General features: G+C 45.2%; 1 long non-coding RNA gene across 1 annotated transcript; it reads left to right on the top strand.

Moving 5' to 3' along the window:
- Nucleotides 1-397: 397 nt before the first annotated feature.
- LOC111759203 (uncharacterized) lies at nucleotides 398-6110 on the top strand. Its single transcript, XR_002793273.2, has 3 exons — nucleotides 398-547; nucleotides 1992-2040; nucleotides 5659-6110. It is a non-coding gene; the product is annotated as an uncharacterized lncRNA (long non-coding RNA).
- The last annotated feature ends 1186 nt before the right edge of the window (nucleotides 6111-7296 follow it).

Genomic DNA, 7296 nt, shown 5'->3' with positions numbered 1-7296 from the left:
TCCCTCCAAATCGATGTCCAGACACCTCCGGACCAGGAAAAATCCCGAAACAGCCGGTCCCAAAGAGTCTCCGACGCCTCCCAGCCGATTCCCCCCAGGAGCTAGTAACCGGGAAGTTCACTCAGCCGCCATCTTGCCTCCCCCTCCTGAAAAGTCCCAAATTATATCTTATAGACCAGTCCTTTCCATTACCTTCCCACCAAATCGATGTCCAGACACTTCCTGCCCTGAAAAAATCCTGAAAAAGCCTGGTCCCGGAGAACCTCCAGCGGTGCCCAGCTGCCTCTTCCCAGGAGAGACGGCAAGGCAAGCTCACTCAGCCACCATCTTGCCGGAAGTCCCTAAGCTTAACAATTAGGGGCACACCGTCTTCCTAGCTCCAGAACTGTATCCCAGGACATTTTGGACAAGGAATGGGAAGTATGGCAGACTCTTTCATTTTTCCCGGGTACATGGTGCCCTTCCCAATGGAGCATGGTACAAGCCCTAATGAACCCAGGCGTGGCCGTGTGACTTTCTCGGCTGATGAACCATAAGAGGAAGTGAGGTGGGTCCCTTCTGGACAGAGGTTTTAAGAGCCAATGCATTGCTCTCTTTCCCTTGCCTCCGAGATCACAGACGCACAGGGTGAGACCGAGTTTCCCTCAGCCTAGGTTCCTGAATGGCACAGTGAGGAGAGACCCTTTGTGTACCTGAGAAGTACTCATAGCAGGAGCTAGAAATAAATTTATTGCTTTGAACCACTGGGATTTGGGGGTTGTTTGTTATCTTGGCATAACCCAGCTCATCCCACTAATACTGAGAACCTTAAAACAGTGATTCTCAGCTTTTGAAACAGCATCCATTGGGATAATAATCTCAAATAATTTGTTACTGGTTAGAGGGAAAGTAACAAAAATTGTAAGGTTTTAAAAAGTGAATTAAAGCAAATTCTAAATGATCTCTGATACTAGGACCTAGTCATTTGCCTTCCATCATGCTTTCTTGGGTGTGTAAGAAAAAGGAGGACTTAACTGTTGATGCACCAGTGATAGGGCAGAGCCTGGAACCAGCCTATTTCTTTACTCCTGGGGGCGGGGGGAGGCAGGGCAGGTGGGGAGGGAGTGCTTTGCTTGTGTGTATCATCCACGTGGCACATGGTGGGGCAAAAAAGTTTGAGTCTCTGCCTTAGACACATAATTCTCTTGAAAGAGTTAAGTCCATGAATATCCACTTGGTGTATGTGCATAACCGTATCCTGGTCTAGGTATGGGCCACAGATGGGGGATTGCGACCATAGCAGGTCACCCTCTGGGGTCCTGTCTCAAGTGAGTGCCCCTGACTTGCTCTCCATCAACACTTCAGTCCCAAATAGAATCAGACTGCAGAGTGGTAGGAGCCTTGGAAACCACCTAGCCCATCCCTACTCAGTTTAGAGGAGAGGGTCCAAGGACCTCCAAGGGGAAAATGATTTGCATAAGACCACACAGGACGTGGAAAATTCAGTCTTGTGACTCAGGTAGCTGAAGCCCAGCCAGTGCTGAGCCACCACGCTACTGACTAAATGGAATCCCAGGGGGCAGTAGGGAAGGGGCAGAGGACACAAAGACTGTGACACAGGTTGCTTCCTGTCTGCTTTGGTAGGAGCCAAAGCAGAGGAAGGTGTAAAAGGCTACGGAGCATGTATATCATTGACTCCTCAATGGGATGGCTTCCTTATCTCTAACGTAGGTTAAAAAGTCCCAACTTTAGCCTTGTTTTGATGATTAAATGACAAAGCAGATAGGGAATCTTCCATCATGGTTAATATGCACTTAAATCTTATCAGAATAAAACTAATTTTATTGGACTTTTTTTTTTTTATACGTGGCTAGCATGAATCATTATGCATTCCTAGGCTGTAAGTGTCCTAAAGGCAAGGACTATGTCATCTACCTTTTCTGGAAGTTCTTAAGAACAGAAGGAAGTTTGGGAGGAATTTTAGGCCTCAGAAAAATATTTTTCTTTTGCAGAAGAGAAAATGCCAGGCAACTTTCCTCTTTAAGAACTTTCAGTACAGGGGTAAGTATAAATTCTTCTTCCTGGCTTTTAAGGCCTCTTTCCATCGACTTGCCCTCCCATCACTGAGCCCTTTCCTTGCTTCCTTTGCCCAGCCCAGCATTCACCTTCTACCTCATTCAGGACCCTTTGGGAAGAGCCAAACGTATCAGCAGGCACATGCTTTTGGCAGTTGTCCTGGTTTGAGTCTTCTGTGGGCCAACAGAAAATTATGTGCTTAAGTTAATCCATTCCTATATGTGGAAGCCTATTTTATGTAGGATCTTTTGGCTAGATTCAGTTAAGGGACCTTGTGAGTAGATCACTTTTGATTAGAGGGCTTCAATTAAGGGAGCTTTTGATTAGATCGTCTTTAAACCCACCCACCCCTAGATGGCACCCAGTATCTCTTTCTATACCACCACTTGCTGTCTTTCTCCATAATGCACGGAGAAAGCATCCGTCTCAGCTGCTGAGGAGCGCTTTCTTTGCTAACAGGAATGAAGAGCAGGCCAGGTACACAGCCAGGGCAGGGCAGCCCGAGGCCAGCCAAGGAGCTTAAGGGACTCCACGATAGTTTTTGAAGGGGGAGCTTAGCTCAGGCCCCAAGAGTCAAGTCACAGTGACCCCTTGATTAATACAAAGCCTCAGAAAACGGTGCTCCTTTTGAGTAAAGCCAGCAGGATTAAAAGGAAAAATCTTCCTAAAGCCCCTGAATTCCCAGCGGCGGGTGTTGCATAGCTGGAGAACGCTTCTCCTGCCAGACGCTGCGGCTTGCCAGCTCTGGGAAATGCTGCCCAGCATTGTCTGCCCCCCCCCCCCGCCCCCACCGCCCCTCCTGGAGTGCCTAGGTCCCTCTGCCCTTGAACTTCCTGAGTTTAGTAGAATGGTGGCCATAGGGTCTGGTATCTGCCTATGTTGTCAATTGCCTGGCTCATCCAGGGAAAAGGGCATTTTATCTGAGTACCACCTTGACTAGAAATTTTCATTTTTAACCTTTGTTTCAGAGTGCAGGATAAAAGGCACTGCCTCTGAGAAGTGGCTGTAGCTCGAGTGATTGAGCGCCTGCTTCCCATGTACAACGTCCTGGGTTCGGTACCTCCTTAAAAAAAAACAAAAAAGAAAAAAAGGGATTGCCTCCTTTGGAAGGCATTTTAGGCATTGGTAAGAAAGTGGAGAACTATTGGAGGAGGTCCTGAAATGGCTTTCTAGGTAAGAGATTCCCCAGAAGTCAGGTTTAAGGGGACCAGTGGCAGATGGAGATAAAGCTGATGCAGAAGGAAAATACCCACTGAGGGCCCCATGGGGAAGGATGGGGAGTTGGACACAGACAGGCTTCTTTCCTGGACTCGTTTGGGGCCCAGGAGCATCCTGCCCAGACTGAAGCCCTTTCTGCCAGGACTTCTGATCCCATCCTGATCCTCTTTCTTTTTTCAAAAAAAAAAGATTTATTTATTTCTCCTCCCCCCATCATTGTCTTGCATTCACTGTCTGTGTCCATTCACCGTGTGTTCTTCTGTGTCTGCTTGTCTTCTCTTTAGGTGGCACTGGGAACCAATCCTGGGACCTTCTGGAGTAGGAGAGAGGTGCTCAATCTCTGTGCAACTTCAGCTCCCTGGTCTGCTGTGTCTCTTATTGTCTGTCCTCTGTGTCTCCTTTTGTTGCATCATCTTGCTGCCCCAGCTCTCTGCACAGGCCAGCACTCTGTGTGGGCCAGCTCGCTGCTCAGGTCAGCTTGCCTTCACCAGGAGGCCCCAGGAATCAAACCCTGGACCTCCCACGTGGTAGACGGGAGCCCTATCTCTTGGGCCACCTCCGCTTCCCATGATCCTCTTTCTAAAGCACAGTTTGGGCTCCCTCTTATTCACCTCCAGTTCTAATCCTTTCCCCCCCCTTATCCTCCCCAAGTCTCCCAGGCATTCATGATAAATTAGACTGAATAGCGGATGTTTATATGATGCGGAGATCTCCAACTGGGGGCCATAGGCTACACATTCTGCTGCAAACATGGGTTCTTTGGCCCATGCAATGTTCTCAAGATATTTAGATATTGGGAAATTTCACACATACATAAAAATTCCAGATGTCTTAATTCCCTTGAAAAACCAGAGGATCTGACACTATTGAGTCCCCAAGCCCACAGGACAAGAAAGCTGAGTTGAGCTAGAGGCAGCTCCCTTTGGCTGAGCCTTGAGAGTTCCAGGTCACTGGCAGTCCCAGCTAGCCTCGCTGTACTCATTTGTGTTACCTCCTCTTGTAGGCATTTGAGCTTGTAACCCCTGATGTACAGTTTTTTTTTTTTTAACTCTCTAATACATATGATATCTAATTGCTATTTTGTAAAAATTAATTCTTAACTACTTATTTTAGGGGTATCCTGCAACACTGTGGTGATAAAGTTTCTTTGGGGAGAAAAATGTGCTGGGAAGTTATCTCCCATTCCTCCTTTTTAATAAAGTGATGGCAATATTTAGAGATCCTATCTTACTGGGATGTCCTTATTACATTTAAAATATATAAAAAAATGTGACCAGAGGTTACTTGAATTGATGGATCCAGAATTATTCATTGACCAATGTAAGATTTGTTTTCAGTTAAGTTTTTTGGCTTTGTGGGATGGCAGGGAAAATTCTGGGCTAACATTAAGAAATCTGAGTCCCATGTCCAGCTTCATTAGTTATCTACCTTTAACAGAGCATGTGTACCTCTAGAATTCATTCTTCCTTTCTGTAAAATGAATCTGTTGTTCCAGGACAACCTTTTCCAAAATGTATTCCACCAAATGCTAGCCTCATTGACTTTTTTTTTTTTTAAGATTTATTTTTATTTATTTCTCTCCCCTTCCCCCTCACCCCAGTTGTCTGTTCTCTGTGTCCATTCACTGTGTGTTCTTCTGTGTCCGCTTCTATTCTTGTCAGCGGCACCGGGAATCTGTCTCTTTTTGTTGTGTCATCTTGCTGTGTCAGCTCTCCGTGTGTGCAGCATCACTCCTAGGCAGGCTGAACTTCTTTTCATGCTGAGTGGCTCTTCTTACAGGGCGCACTCCCTGCGGGGGGCGAGGAGCTTCCCTACACGGGGACACCCCTGCATGGCACGGCACTCCTTGTGCACATCAGCACTGTGCGTGGGGCAGCTCCACACGGGTCAGGAGGCCCTGGGTTTGAACCGTGGACCTCTCATGGGGTAGGCAGATGCTCTAACTGTTGAGCCAAGTCTGCTTCCCCTCATTGACTATTAACTCACACTATTCACAGATATTTTTTCTATGGCTAACTAATTTTGGGAAACACTGGGATATATAATCTCAAGCAGGTTTCTTTATTGTGGGATAGCTCAGAGATTTTAATATGTGAATGTGTGTTGTGAATTTTTAAGAAAATGTAATACATAGCATTTACAAATTTATTTGACTATCTGAACTTTTTGTTTATTTTTATAAAGAGTGTCTCCAAAGGCATCTTTGTAGAATATTCTTTGAGTAAACCTGGCTAGGTACTTAAGGTCTCTTTCTGTCCTGACATCAAGTACTTACATTGCACAGAAGTTGGAAAGGGATCAAGAAATTCTTTATTTATACTAGGCTTTGCCTGAGAATTATTGAGAATGTCAATCCTCCTTAGAAATCTATGTTGCTGGTCCCAGGTATTTGACTCACTCCATTCTGTCCACCTGGAACATCTTCACCTCCAGTGTCCATCTGTTGAAATCCAGTCCCCCAGCGTGAAATGGAATGCAGTTCTGGTACATGCTACAGCATGGATGAACCTTGAAATCATCATGCTACGTGAAATAGGCTGGACACAAAGGGACAACTATTGTACGATTTCACTTACATGAGGTATCTAAAACAGGCAAATTCATGGAAACGAAAAGTAGATCAGAGGTTGCCAGGGCCTGGGGGTGGAGGTGGGCTGTTCCTCAATGGGTACAGAGTTTCTGTTTGGGGGTAATGAAAAAGTTTTGGTAATGGATAGTGGTGATGGTAGCACAACATTGCAGATATAATTAATGTCCCTGAGTTGTATGGTTAGAAGTGGCTAAAATGGCAAATTTTATGTTATATATATGATACTACAATTGAAAAAATAAAAATAATGATCCTACTCTGAGCCTTGACATGTTTGCCACACCCTTTATGAAGCTATAAATAACTTCTCCCTCTTCGCATTCCCCTGTCATGCTTGAGTCTTCAGTATAACCATTATCATATATTTCCTTGTTTTATTTTTAAACTCAGGTTTCTCTTGATGGATTACCTCTCAGCACTGTGGCTCGCTCACCTTTGTATTCACCTGGCCCTGTGCCTGACATGCAAATGGCTAAGTGAACCCTTGGGGATTTGTTCCATGCTCTTCCATGTCTTCTCTTCCCACAGAACTTTGCCTTTCCCCAAGCATATCTCCCTGACTTTGGGGCATGCTTCTCCATCTTTGGTGTGTGTCATAATCACCAGGGAGCCTGTTAGAAATACCAGACAGAACAGAGAGTTGAGGGGAATAAAAACAAATGCTATGAGGATGGGAAAAGAAAAGGCAATTAGAAACTCCAAGAAAAGGAAAAAGTTGTGCAAGAAAATACATGTAAGCAGCGCAGCCTCCTTGATTCTGCTGTGAACAATAGCAAAAATAAAGTATTGGCTCATTGATTTAATAGAGTAGCATTATAACTACATGAGGAAGATGCAGAGGGGGTGTGGGATGAGGTGGTGGGAGAGAGTTAGATCCTATTTATTAGGGTGGGAAGTTGATAGATAACATCTGAGGTGAAGACAGAGCAGTGTTAGCACATTTTTTTGCCTGTGAAGGCAAATACCAGAAGAATCAACTAAGTTAAAAGTGGTTTCTCCTGAAGGACGGGATTAGGTTATGGAAAGAAAAGGGGGCAGGGGAGTTTTTCAAAGTGATATTGAAGTTTTATCTCTATATAAACATTACCTGATGTAAATTTTTTTGAAAAAAAGAATGCAGATTTCTTAGATCCTGTCCCAGACCTACTGAACTGGAATCTCCAGGGCTTTGCCCTTGATTCTGATTGACACCAACCTTTGATAACTGGTTTGATACTTACATGTAGCTGTGGAAAGGGAAGTAGGCATTCCTCAGGGGGGACTTGGGAGCAGAGGTCTCCAAGCCATTTACCTATGGGTACGGTGATCATATTTTGCTAACCAAAAATCTGGATCTATCTTGGGAACACTCCAGGATGCAGCCCTGTGACTCCTGAGTCTGCCGTGAAGGAAGAGTGAACTCACAGGAAGGTTGCCCTGCTCAGAGGACAGGG

This window comes from Dasypus novemcinctus, chromosome 21, assembly GCF_030445035.2.
Source record: "Dasypus novemcinctus isolate mDasNov1 chromosome 21, mDasNov1.1.hap2, whole genome shotgun sequence".
Lineage (NCBI taxonomy): Eukaryota > Metazoa > Chordata > Mammalia > Cingulata > Dasypodidae > Dasypus > Dasypus novemcinctus.
Note: the sequence above shows the minus strand (reverse complement) of the source record. Positions and strands in the feature narration are given on the sequence as shown.